General features: G+C 45.7%; 1 long non-coding RNA gene across 2 annotated transcripts in view; it reads right to left on the minus strand.

Moving 5' to 3' along the window:
• The window catches only part of LOC110343615, a 32,695-nt gene extending 20,470 nt beyond the window's left edge, over positions 1-12,225 (minus strand). For both annotated transcript variants that reach the window (XR_002385911.2, XR_002385912.1), the window contains exons 1-3: positions 12,115-12,225; positions 11,040-11,434; positions 8,410-8,505 (exon numbers count right to left, since the gene is read on the minus strand). This is a non-coding gene — a long non-coding RNA (uncharacterized LOC110343615). The remainder of the gene's footprint in view (positions 1-8,409; positions 8,506-11,039; positions 11,435-12,114) is intronic.
• Between the last annotated feature and the right edge of the window lie 1,171 nt (positions 12,226-13,396).

Consider the following 13,396-nt stretch of genomic DNA (forward strand, 5'->3'; position numbering starts at 1 on the left):
CAAAGGTGAGACTTCTGGGTTCTTTGGATAATACCTTAGAAATGAAGTAAGCCTAAGGAGTCCCAAATATCCAGCACTAATATCTGTAGAAGGGTGGGGTTAAAAAGGAATCTACACCCATTTTTATTATATTTAATCTACCTTTTGAAACTTAATCATACAGAACTGGTGTATGTATGCTTGCACTACATGTTGAGTGAAATGAAATATATACTTGGATGTAGTTCAAATGCACATGTTCAAATAGTGGTAATATTTGAGCAACAATGTGTGATGGTTTGAGCGAGAATACACACACACACACACACACACACACACACACACACACTCCAGAGTGTTTGAATGTTTGCTCTCCTTTAGTTAAACTGTTTAGGAAGGATTAGAAGTTATGGCCGTGTTTAGAAGGGTGGATTTGAGGACTCAAAAGCCCACACCAGGCCCAGTGTCTCTGTCTCTCTGTCTGCTGATGCTGGATCAGGATGTAAAACTCTCAGCTCCTTCTCCAATGCCAGGCCTGCCGGCTTCCCTGCCATGAGGATCACAGACTAACACTCTGAAACCGTAAGCAAGCCCCCAATCAAATGTTTTCTCGCATAAGAATTGCCTTGGGGGCTAGAGAGATGGCTGAGAGGTTAAGAGCGTTGACTGCTCTTCCACAGGTCCTGAGTTCAATTCCCAGCAACCACATGGCGGTTCACAACCATCCACAATGAGATCTGCTGCCCTCTTCTGGTGTGTGGGCATACATGCAGTCAGAACACTGTACATGTGATAAATAAATACATCTTTAAAAAAAATGCCTTGATCATGATGTCTCTTCGAAACAATAGAATAGTAACCAAGACACGCTGTGAGGATATTGAGAGCCGCTGAACTACATACTTAAAAATAATGAAATGGCAAGCGTTACATATTTTCACCACCATGTGAAAAATATAATTTGAAACTGAAGTGAGATTTGGTGGGCAGAGGAGATGGACCAGCTACTATCAGCTCTGTCTTCCAGCAGACCTGAGTTCAGTTCTGACACCTACATCGAGAGACTTTCAACTGCCTGATATGCCAACACCCTCTTCTGGCCTCTACAGGGCCCAGCACACATTCCCCCACCCCCCTCCTCTGTCTCTGTCTCTCTCTTTCTCTCTCCCTCTATGTCTCTCTCTCTCTGTCTCTCTCTCTCTCTCTCTCTCTCTCTGTCTCTTGCTCTCTCTCTCTCCCTCTCCCTCTCTCATCTCCCTCTCCCTCTCTCCTTTCTCCCTCTCTCCTTCTCTCTCTCTCTTTCTCTTACTCACTCACTCACTCACACACACACACACACACACACACACACAGATACATACACAAAAATAAAAGCCAATGTTTAAAATTAAGTGAGGCGCCCTCTCTCCTCGTCAGTCAGCGAGATCTAGATGCAGTCCCCTTCAATGTGGTGGCCCACTTTGCGGTTCTAGGTTTTGCATTATTTAAATAGATCCCCACTCGGCTACACATTGCAGTCACTAGAAAAGGTTACAAAAGGCAGAGGACCAGATCCCCCCCCTCATAAAAATCGGGCTCAGTGGGTCTAGGAGGAACTTGAGCATCAATACTTTTTGAACGTTTCCCAGGCGATTCTGGTACTCTGTCAACAACCTTAAACACCGGCTTATTCTTTCTTCGATGAGTCAGTTCTGATATTTTACAGTTGCATGCAGTTTTGGAAAGGATAAGTTCAACAGGATTTTGTGGCGTAGCTCCGTAGCTGTGTACCTACCGTTGAGCATTAGGGCCATGAATGAAGGCTGCCACCTCACCCAGCACAGTCCTGAGAGTGACTGGGGGCTACCACTGTCACTCAGTATGCCATGGCCACAGACGTGGGAACCAGCTTATTCCCAGCAAACTGGGCCATCTATGGTCAACATTATAAAATATCCATTCAAACTTATTTTGTCATCTTTTGGAAAAAGATTTATCTATTTTTTTATGTGTGTGAGTGTTTTGGCTGTGTGTATATAATGTATACCATGTGTTTGCCTGGTGCCTGAGGAGAGTAGAAGAAAGTATTGGATTCCTGGAACCGGAGTGATGGCAATGGTGAGCCTTCATGTGGGTGTCGGTCACTGAACTCGGGTTCTTTCTTATCAAGAGCAGCCAGTTCTGTAGAGTGTAGTTTTCCTTGCCAGCCACCTAGGTCCTGCCATAGCTGCAGTCCCCAAATAACACACAAGACACTATATTAATTATGAAGGTGTTGGCCGTTTGCTTATTTCATACTGGCTAGCTCTGACTTAAGTAATTAACCCATAATTGTTAATATAAGTATTTCTCTTACCGGAGAAAGGGTCCAGGCCTCTTACTCGTCTGGCGGCTACATCGTGTCTGACTCTGCCTCTCTTTCTCAGAATCCTCCTTGACTCCTAGTCCCACCTATCTTGCTTCCCTATTGGCCAACAGTGCTGTATTCAATAATCAATATGAGACAGATTTACAGAATGGCATCTCCTGTCACAATTCTCTTAATTGCTGAGCCATTTCTCCCCAGTTAAAACTTTTAAGACACGTTGGTAGTAATTACCTAAATGTTGCTCAAAAAAACCCCACACGAAGCACATCGATAGTGTGTTTTTTTCTAAGTACCTGAAATCCGTATCAATATTGAAAAGGCATATTTGTTTTTAAAATATTTATGGAACATCTGCTCAATGTAGAGTGAGTAATATTTGAGTTCCTGTCTCATGAATGCCAGGAGTTATAGGCATCCTAAACACACGTAATGCTACAAGTATTAATGTCTCATTGGATCCTACAGATATTTTGCTTGAATTTGTCTTTATTTGGTCTTTTGCTCATTTCGTTATCAGAGATCTTTAAAGGTTATTGTGGCTAATATTGATTCTTCAAAAATTTGGTTATGGCAAGCTTTGATGAACTAAAACCTATATTTCCAATCTGGTCATCTTTTCTTAAATTTCTCACTTTGATTTACTTTTTAAAAAATATTTTCAGGTTCTGGAGTGGAGATTGGGTGGAGGACTGGGGGACCTGGTGAGGGAGAGGGAGCTGGGATTGACATGTGAAACAAGATTGTCCCTAACCTAAATTTTAAAAAAATTAAAAAAATATTTTCAGACTTTTAAAGTTTTTATGCATATGAATATTTTGCCTGCATGTATACTTCTGCACCTTGTGCATATATGCTGTTCTAAGAAATCAGAAGAGGGCATTACTTGGAACTAGAGTTTCAGATGGTTGTGAGTCACCATATGGTTGCTGGAGAACCAAACCCTGGTCACCTGAAAGAGCAGCAAGTACCCTAAACCCCTTGAGCCATCTCTCCAACACCTTACAGCTCATTAACAATTTGTGACAGCCACATCTGATATAGAAGGGGGGCTGAGAACTTATCCTGATGATCTGTAACAGTTATTACCCAGCAACATTTACTGAAAAGAAGCCACACTTTTGACATTGATTTGGAAATGTCCCCCTTAGCTATGGTGGGCCTCTGGTCCTGCAGATCTGTTTCAGCAATTCCAACCATACTCCTTGTCTTGCCTTTTTTTTTGTAATCCGTCCTTGCCAAACTCCCTGGGTGTTACCTATGTTTCTATGTCTGACAAAAAGCAACCTAAGGGAGAAAGCGTTTGTTTTAACTCACAGCTCAAGGTTCCAAGTGCATCACAGTGGGGAAACTGAGGCAGCAGGAGTTTGTAGCAGCTGGTCATTCAAAAGCTGGCCAGGATTGCATGCTGCTGCTTGGCTTCCCCTCCTCCCTACAGTCCAGGATCCCAAATGAGGAATGACTCCACCCACAATGGGGGAGTCTTCCCACATTCATTAAAGCAGTCAATATCATCTGCCACAGGCCTGTCCAGAGGCCCACCTCCCAGGCAAGCCTACAGCCTATCCGAAGGACAGTTAACACCAAGTACCATATCTTCCTGCCAACTTCTTCTTAAATGATGTTATTCTTCCTTTTTCCAGGCAAATATCAAAGGCATGCTGTAAAGTCCCCATCCCCCCAAATCCAATGGACTTTGATTGCACATGATTTACGAGACACATCAGTTTAACAAAGATTACATTTTACAAGACTGATGTCCATCCAGGAGCTTGGTACATCTCTCCATTTATTCAAATATTCTTGTGTATGTTGGCAAAACTTTCTGGCCCACCCGGTCCCACAGCCATTTAGTCCCAAATAATCACACAGAGGCTTATATTAATTATAAACTGTTTGGCCGATGGCTTATGCTTCTATTTGGTAGCTCTCTCTTATTAACCCATTTCTATTAATCTATGAATCTGCACATGGTCTTGGCTTACTGGAGAATGCTTGGGAGTTATACATTCCTGGTAGCTACATGGTGTCCCTCTGCTGACTCACTCTCTGCATCCTCTCCACAGAATTCTCCTTGTCTAATCACCCCACATACCCTTCCTGCCTGGCTACTGACCAATCAGTGTTTTATTCATCAGCCAATAAGAGAAGTGTATACGCAGAAGGACATTCCCCCTCATTCCTCTTCCCAGAATTCTCTTAGTCTGATATCCACACCTATCCTTCCTTTCTGGCTACATCCTGCCTGTCCATTAGCCAAAACAGCTTTTATTCATCAACCAATAAGAAAAACATGTATTCACAGTATACAGAAGAACTTATCCTATCACATGCATCCTTCAGGTTTCCAATTTTGCAACGTTTTCTTTGTTCACTAGTCATGCACATCTTTATTAGATTTGGTTTTAAGTATTTCATTGTTTTGAGTGAATACATGTTCATGTGCAGAGTGGATTTTTTAAACTAGTTTACCCTACTGATTTTTTTTTTATTTCCAAACCGTATCTGGTGGCATCCTGCCAGACTGAGATAGCTACATCAAGCACTTGCATAAACATATCCCTCTAATTCGAGCTACTTTTCCTTATTTTCATTATAAACCCCCTATAGTAATGGTCTGACTTACTGAAGGCTCAGCCTGTCCCATCTTGCATTCATTCATCATGCATCATCAGGATCCTTCTATATCTGCACACTGAGCCAGGACGCAGTGATGGTGACAAGTTGGGTAAGCTATGACTAGGAGGAACACAAGACTGAAGTGTAGCTTGGGCCACATAAGTCTCCCCTCAGAAAACAACACTTCAAATGGGGAATGCAATATTTGAGCACGAAAACAGGTTGGGGAAGAACATTTGGAGAGTGGAGCTCCCTACATTCCAGTCTAAGGAATGGCTCTGAATGGGGTTTTATACAGAAGACAGAGGAAGCAAAGCTGCAGGCATTTGGATCACACCTGAAGATTTTGCATTTTCTCTTAGAAGCATTGAGAAACAAGGAAAGTTTTCATTAAGGCTTTAATCTTAAACGTGCCTCTAAGTTAGGAGAGAACCTGTTTAACTAATACACCTAAAACACAACTCCTGCACCCAAGTCTCAGCCATCATTTCGGAAGAGGGGGTGATTAAGACTGTAAGAGCTGGTAGAACAGGGAGTTTTGCTGTGAGACTGTATCATAGGGTGTCAGAGAGGCCATACCCGGGCAGCCTCATCAATGTGACTGCCTGAACAAGACCTGAATGAGGATGACACCAAGAGTCAAACTACCAGGGAAGGGAGAAAGCTCACTGAGGCCTCAACCCTAGATGTAGAACTGCAGGCAACTGAGGAGTGCTGAGCGCAGATGCAATAGTCTTCTTCAGGAAAAAAACACACCAATGAGTTGTCCAACACCAAATGGCCAACCCTGAAAACACGTATATACAAGTAATATTGTATGGATTAATGTCTTAGTTACGTTCCTATTGCTGTGAAGAGATCGTGGCAACTCTTGTAAAGGAAAACATCTAATTGGGGCTTGTTGTGGAAACCCACCTGGGTCCTGCTGCTGCTTTAGCCCCCAAATAACACACAAGATGCTATATTAATTATGAAGCTGTTGGCTGTTTGCTATGGTTTCTATTGGCTAGCTCTGACTTAATCATTAACCCATAATCACCAATATATGTTTTTATAGGGACTTATCTTTCCGAGAACTCCAGACTTGCGTTGTCTCCTCTGGGGATCACATTGCGACAACTCTCTACATTTCCCAGAGCCCTCCTAGACTTCTAGTCCCACCTATCTTGCTTCCCTATTGAAGAACAGAGCTTTATTTACATATACACAGAAAGACTTCCCTATCATGGGCAGGCTTACAGTTCAGAGGCTTAGTCCATTGTCACCATGGTAGGAAGCATGGTGGCAGGCAGGCAGACATGGTACTAAAGAGGAGTTGAGAGGTCTACATCTGGATCAGCAGGCAGCAGGAAGAGAGAGTGAGACTGGGCCTGGCTTGAGCATCTGAAACCTCAAAGCCTGCCCCTGATGGAAGATGTCATTCTGAAATCTGTCTCTTATTGGTTGTTGAATAAAGCACTGTTGGCCAATAGGGAAGCAAGATAGGTGGGACTAGGAGTCAAGGAGGATTCTGAGAAAGAGAGGCAGAGTCAGACACGATGTAGCTGCCAGACGAGTAAGAGGCCCGGACCCTTTCTCCGGTAAGAGACATACTTAGATTAACAATTATGGGGTAAATACTAAGTCAGAGATAGCCAGTCAGAAACCAAGCAAACAGCCAAAAGTCTTCATAATTAATACAGTGTCTTGTGGTTATTTGGGGACTGCAACTATGGCAGAGTCTAGGCGGCTAGCGGGGAGGGGGGGAGGAACCAAAGTGGCAGGAAAGGAAAAAACTACACTCAACACCCCCCCCCCAGTGATGCACACTTCGACTCCAACAAGGCCACACCTCCTAATTGCTGTGGGAATATTTTATCACACTCAGAACCCTGAGATTGTGCTATCCACTGGAAAAACCTGCGTCTGGGTGTGATATGGATCAGCCCTAGAACATACCTTTAATCCAAGGGCTCTCTACCTGAATATTGCAAACAGGATTAAATGACATCAACTATAGGTCAAGAGGCAGAGCAAGCAACCAGATGACAGGAAATGAACATAGAAAAAAAAATACCTTAGAGAATAAGATCGAGGCAGATGGATAGAGATGCACAGGAAATAGAAGGGAGGGGTGTTGAGTTTGAGAGCCTTATTTGTGACGGCATAGGAGAAGAAAAGTTTCTGCAGCCAGGATTCAAGATGCTTCTTTATTTAGTCTGTAGTCAATGGCCCTGTTGCTTTTGGACATGTGGTACTGTTGTGCCCAAATTCTAACCCCCCCCAAATCACCAAGAGGCCCATTTCAATGCAAAAGCAAAGAGTCTTTTCTTGTAGATGTTTAACGAGCTAAACCCATTAGCTTGGGCCCTTCACCCCGCCACCAAGGCTGATGGTTGGAGAAAGACCCCAAGCAACCTCGAGTCAGGGATCTTAAAGGGCAGCGTAAAGGGAGTGTCTAGGGGTATGAAACAGTCTCAGGATTGGTGCGCTTCTAAGTTTGGACGACCTTCCCTGTGTTGATTGGTCAACAGGTTGTTATGGCCCACAGGCCCTCCCATGGTGGTTACTATGCTCTGCACGTCACTGTTGTGCACTTGTACTGTAAAGCACACCCAGAGCCGTAAAGCACAGCCCCGCCAGCTAACTTCTGATTGGCTCCTTGCCACGAGGAGGTATCCGACCTCCTAGTGACCAGGACAGGACCGGAGCAGCAAGGTCAGATGAGCACATGGTAGCCTGTCATGGCTGCTGAAATGGGGAGGCTGGTCACTACAGTACAGCAGCATATTATGGAAGGGGCTGAGTTGAGTGAGTCCTAACCTGCTTCTCAAGTGTATGCTCACAAAGTTTCCACCACCTGCCAATAGCACCTGGTTGGTTACCAAGCATTGTAACACACATCTTTTAGAGACACTCCAACTCAGCTCACCCACCCATACAAGAGAGGGCAAATAGGATCCTGCATACAGTTGCTGTAGAGTGAAAGCAGCCATCAAAAATGCTTAGATCCTGAGGAAGCTCAATGTGACACAGCCAGGCCCAGGGAAAGAAGCCAGTGTGGCAATGGTTAAGAGGATTTGAGAACCTGACTGGAGTCCTTAAGGCTACAGAGTTTAATTTAGTTATCTTAACCCACTGTAAAAAAATCCTAACATTTTTTTAACTCCATTTCTAATGTACCTTTCTGAAAAGAATTGTGTCATGGCTTCTTAGCTTCCAACAGTGCCAGATATTTCCAACAGAAATCAGCAGGTTAAGTGCACCTGTGGGGTTGAGCCACCGGCCCAGAAGCTCTTGAAAAGAAGGCCTTCCTCTGTTGACAAGGTCAGGCATCTTTCTCCCTCCCTGGGAGGTTTGGGAAGGAGCTTCCTCGGGGCTACTCAACAGGGAGGACTCAGGAGCACACCTGAATCAGCAAGAGTGCCAGGCAGGCACTTACTTCATTTGAAGTCAACAAGATGCATCACTAAGGCGAATGCCATTACCTGTATCCCTGTTGAATGCAGTGTGCCGGATGGCTGCAAGATAATGCCGTCTGACTCCCGGAAGGAGTAAAATCAAACAAGTGGCCATCCTGGGACCTGCGGGTGGAGGACATGAAGGTTACATTCTAGTGGTAGACAGACAAAGGACGGGGCTGAGAGGAAAATAAAACCAGGTGACACCAGTGAAAACGGCTAACTCATGGGTTAAGGTCTGATTAGATCGTTCCCTGATAAAAGCAAGCACTGAGGGAAGACAGTGCCTCAGCAGCAGGTCCCACCCAAGGTAGAATGGGCAGAACTTCCCACTGACTACATGCTAGGCAGAGGTTCTCAGGCAGGGTGTCTAAAGTCTCTGATGTCCCAGAGTTTGACCAACTGCTCAACCAAGTTTTAGTTAGCCCTTTCAGCTAGAGCGCCAGATACATTATGCAGTGTTGTGCCCAAATCTGAACCCCGAAATCACCAAGAAGCCCATTTCAATGCAAAAGCAAAGAGTTTTTTATTAAAGTTATTTAACAAGCTAACCCTATTAGCTTGGGCCCTTCACCCCGCCATGGCGGATGGCTGGAGAAAAGACCCTGAGCAACCTTGAGGCAGGGATCTTATAGGGCAGCGTAAGGGGAGTGTCTAGGGATATGAAACAGTCTCAGGATTGGTGCACTTCCATGCTTGGACAACCTGCCCTATGTTGATTGGTCAACTGGTTGTTACGGCCCATAGGCCCTCCCAAGGCAGTTGCTATGCTCTTGCATGTCACTGTTGTGCACTTGTCCATAAAGCTCACCCAGAGACATAAAGCACAGCCCCGCCAGCTAACTCCTGATTGGCTCCTTGCCACGAGGAGGGCATCTGACCTCCTAGTGACCAGGACAGGAGCAGCAAGGTCAGAAGAGCACATGTTAGCCTGTCACGGCTGCTAAGGGAGGCTGGTCACTACACACAGGGTATCTGGAATAATCGTAATAGATACCTCTAAAGTCATGCATTAGAAAATTCATAATCCCAAAGCCTGGGAACTTCTGAAACCACGTCATTTCTAAGTTCATAAATTTAAGACATCACAGTCAGAGATTGCTTGTACATGTTTCAACCATTTAAAAGCAGGAAGAGGAGACTTATGAGATACTTAGTGGGTAAGAGTGCTTGCTGCTATGCCTGGTGGCCTGAGCTCTGTGGAAAACCACTTGGTGGAAGGAAAGAACTAACTCTCCAAAGTTTCTCTCTAGTTTTCACACACACACACACACACACACACACACACACACACACACACGCATGCATGCACGCACGTATGCATGCATGCACATACATAGAAAATAAATGCAAAAATTAAATTTAGAAAGCCCCAGATTAAAAAAAAAGACAAAGGCAGTATTGCAATTTTACTTTGCACCACAGGATAGCACAGGTGACTGACAGTTTGGCATCTTGCAATGATGGCACCAACCTGTCTACCTGAGAGCAGAGCCTTTCTCTTGTATTCACGGGGGGTGGGGGGGGTGGGGGTGGGGGTGGTGACGACCGTAGTCATCTGAACATGCATATATACTCTGCTTCATTTGACCAGGTTCAAGCAGCCATGATGGTGACCAGAAATTTGGGGACCGGGACAGTATAGAAGTTGCTTCTCTCCTACGAACCTGTCTCAGAATTAGTATTCCAGGACTGGTGTAGAAGGAAATCTCACACCGGGACACAGGCTTCCTCTTTTCTGTCACCCAGACACCCTCAGACAGCTGTCCAGTCTTCACAGAGTTGCTGTGCGGGCTCTGCAGCATACCACGACCACCAAGAACCAGGCACTTTCTTCCTAGGCTCATCCTTTTGACACCTATACTATGCATTTTCGCACTGTCCAAACAGTTTGAATCCCTTATCATCTTTGATCTATGCTTTATATATTCATGTTCTCTTCCATGGCCAGGTAAACATCCATTTATTAATACATATTTTGCTTAAAACCTTCTTCCTGGGCCCAGTGTGGTGGTACATGCCTTTAATCCCAGCACCCAAGAGGCAGAGGCAGGTGGATCTCTGTGATCGTGAGGCCAGCCTGTTCTACTGAACAAGTCCCAGGACAGCGAGGGCTACACAGAGAAGTTTTTGGTAGTGGAGTTTTATTGGTAGACAGGGAGGGAAAGGGGGGTGAGAGGTAACCCACCCATGCAGAGCTGAGAGAGAGATAAGATATGAGAGACAGAGAGACAGAGAGGAGAGGAGATGGAGAGGAAGATGAGAGTAAGAGATCGTAAGCAGGCAGGGGTCAGTCCCTTAAAAGGGTCCTTTGCACCTACATGGTTCTCACAGAACTCTGAGCTGGCCAGAGTGTTGCCTGAGTGCATCCTGCCAGGTAGCAGGGCAGGCCAGCGTAATGCCTGAACCTTTCACTCGGTGCCCTGTAAAGTATTAGTGTTTCGTGTGCTACCCAACTAACTGTTCATTAACTCCATAATCTCTCTTTGTGTGCGCACACGCACACATCCTTGTCCCACAGAGGTCTTCTTGGGCCCCGTTCTGAACAGCCATCATGTCTTCATATGGCCTCCCACACCACAGCTCTCACTCTCAATGGTGCTGGATGAGTTCATCCAAGGAGCAAACAAATAGAAAGGATTGACAACACAACTCACTTTGAGTAGCTGGTCCTTGGTTTCCCTCCTTTAGAGTCCCTTCCTCTATAAAACCGTGGGGCAGACTTCAGCGTCCTCGGCGGTCATTCTACACAATGCTGGCCCAGGATTGTGATCTCAACACAGAGAATGCCGGGGCCTCGAGAGAGGTGTCATTGTCAGGAGGCATCCTCCTTTGCGGGTTGGACTCTTGAGTGCTGCTCTGACTTGTAAGTGCTGTCTCTCCCAGTCCATTAGTGAGCAGCAAGGCCAAGAAAAAGGCAGGAGATGATGTTTAATTTTTCTTGGTCTAGAAACACAAGTCAAGGAAGGAGCAAGCAGCCTCCTTCTCAAGGAGCCGAGGCTTTTAACTATGATGCCTAAGGTTCTTGCCCATGAAAAAGCATTCTCAAAACCTTCAGAAGAAAAAAAAAATCAAGATGGAAATGGAAATAGGGAAAGGGAACAAGCTTAAATCATTAAGACTTTTTTTTTTACCACGAACACATGCGTAAAACAGAAGAAAAACTACTGCCAAATAATGTTTCGCAACTTTAGTCTTTTTTCAATGTGCCCTTTCACAAAAGGAATCGAGAAAAATAGGAGTTAACTGACCAAGGGTCGAGTGTCCAAAATCGTTTTTTCCCCATCGGAGAAGACTGACTAGTGTGACCAGCTACTTCTTAATTCTATGGACTGTCCTCAGAAGGCCGCTATTTACCAAACTTTGCTCAATAGGCGAACTATTTCATTAGCTAAGCACAATTTGTAGATCCTAATCTTCACCTGGAGAAGAAGAATGGCGGCGGGAGGGAAACGAGGGGCGGGGGCTGCGGGGGGCTCGCTTTATTCCCCTCTTCTCAGTCACAGCGAGTATCAGTGAAGTGTGACAAGCCACCTCCACATGAGGATAGCTGGGAACCACCCCGACCAAGCCCTGCTTCTTTTGAGCCCGAAGAGATCAAGTAGTTTGGTGTTTACTCGACGGAGAATACCCTCCCACCCCAATACACCACCTTTGCAAGTAGTAAAAAGCAAAACAACAACAAAAACCCAAACCCAGAGCCTCCTGCAGCAGGGAGCTCCGAGATTTTACCTGTTTTTAATTTATGCCGCGTTTTTGCAATTGTGCCACCTCGGCAGGTGTGACCGCGCTTTCGCAGAGCCTCGGTGCTATTTTACCTGCTTGAATCTGTCAAAAACCCATTTGTATGCGCCCGGCTAATGTGCTAGAAATAAAAGCCCCGACCTGTCAAGCAAACTCGCTGCACCTGTTCCAAGCAGTTAAATTGTCCCATCTGCCACTAGCCCGGGAGATCAAAGGCCCTCCCCAGGAGGGGGCCGGGAACCCCGGCGAGGATGGGTCTCCTGGGCTCGGGGTTTAAGAGGATGGCGAGGAGCCCCGTGGAGAGGGTGCGGGAGCGGGCTACCTGAAGGCGCCTTTGTTCCGCCCGGGCGCCGGGAGCGCATTCTTTCACTCCAGGAACGGCGGGGGAAGACGTTCTTTCAGTCTGCTTTCTTGATGACGTAGTTGGGGCATTCATGTGTTTTTAACCTTGAATAATTTTTGTCTCTAAGCTCCAAACAAGCCTTATCCTGTCCACAGGTCAGTTTTGTTACAGAGGCCAATTAGCAGAGCTACCTTTGCCTGGGGCAACAAGCCAAGCGGTGCAGGAGATGGCGGGGCAGGCCCTAGGAGAGGCGACTAGGAGGAACTCCCGAGAGCTGTAATTTGAAAGGGGGGCCTTTGAAGCATTTACCTTACACGGGACGCCATTGTCACTGCAGGGTGTTTGATCTTAAAATAATTTACTTAATGATCTCACCATGGGAGCAATTGGCAGAGCGAGATTAGGCTGGAAGGCCTAATGGACATGGGAAAAGTTAAAAATTGCTCAGAGAAAGGTATGTACAGACTGAGAACTGTTGGTGTGGCGTGTTCATTACTCCCGGGGGCGCAAAGCCCGGCCACAGCCTTTAGCAATCCACAGTTTATCCGAGGAAAGCTGAGGCAGCCTCTTCCAAATGCCAGCTTTTGTGGGGATTAACGCCCTTGCTGCCCCGCGCTGCCCACCGGAGCCACTATCTTGAGAATCTGTTCGTTCCCCTTTCTGTGGAGGCAAGGTGATTGACAATGTTATCCTGGCCCAGACAGCTTTGTACTCCAGAAAGGAAAAGTTTTAAGTGGGAGTCACCTTTGACATATGTATAAACCATGTCCCGTTTCTTACATACCTGCTAATGAGGCTTATGCGGTCACCGAGAAGATTACTTCGAGACTGGATGCTACCTGGTCCCTGCACCAAGACAGAAGCACTCACTGCACGACCCAATCTTTCCATAAATTTGAGTCTTCTTCGACTCTTCGATGCGTTTTT

The sequence above is a fragment of the Mesocricetus auratus genome, unplaced genomic scaffold, assembly GCF_017639785.1.
Source record: "Mesocricetus auratus isolate SY011 unplaced genomic scaffold, BCM_Maur_2.0 Super-Scaffold_15014, whole genome shotgun sequence".
NCBI lineage: Eukaryota > Metazoa > Chordata > Mammalia > Rodentia > Cricetidae > Mesocricetus > Mesocricetus auratus.